The 446-nt window shown below is 33.9% G+C and overlaps 1 protein-coding gene across 1 annotated transcript in view; it reads left to right on the top strand.

Moving 5' to 3' along the window:
* The window catches only part of ARID2 (AT rich interactive domain 2 (ARID, RFX-like)), a 208,554-nt gene that overhangs the window by 1,320 nt on the left and 206,788 nt on the right, over window positions 1-446 (top strand).

Below are 446 nucleotides of genomic sequence, written 5' to 3'. Positions count from 1 at the left end.
CTGTCTTTCCTTCATGAAATATTGAATACTGTCTAACATTTGAAAAAAAGTGCATTCATTCTCCTACAAGAAATGCAGAATTTTCCCACAGATTTTCATGCTTGAGCTGTGAAATTCTCTATATTTCCATCAAGAAAGCTTGAATGAAGGTCTTCTGATATGAGACTTGGAATTCTGTGTATTTCACATATAACAATTTGGGGAGAAATGTTCTCATATGAAATATGAAATCTTAATTATTCACTTATGAAATTTTTTTTTGATTTGTACACATGAAACTTATATGCAGGTCAGGAAGAAACAGTTAGAACTGAACATGGAACAACAGACTGGTTCCAATTAGGAAAAGGAGGACCGCAAGCCTATATATTGTCACCCTGATTATTTAAATTATATGCAGGGTACATCACGAGAAACATTTGGCTGGAAGAAGTGCAAGCTGGAAT

The sequence above is a fragment of the Bison bison genome, unplaced genomic scaffold, assembly GCF_000754665.1.
Source record: "Bison bison bison isolate TAMUID 2011002044 unplaced genomic scaffold, Bison_UMD1.0 scf7180017864077, whole genome shotgun sequence".
Taxonomy (NCBI): Eukaryota; Metazoa; Chordata; class Mammalia; order Artiodactyla; family Bovidae; genus Bison; species Bison bison.
This window is presented reverse-complemented; position numbering and strand designations above follow the sequence as displayed.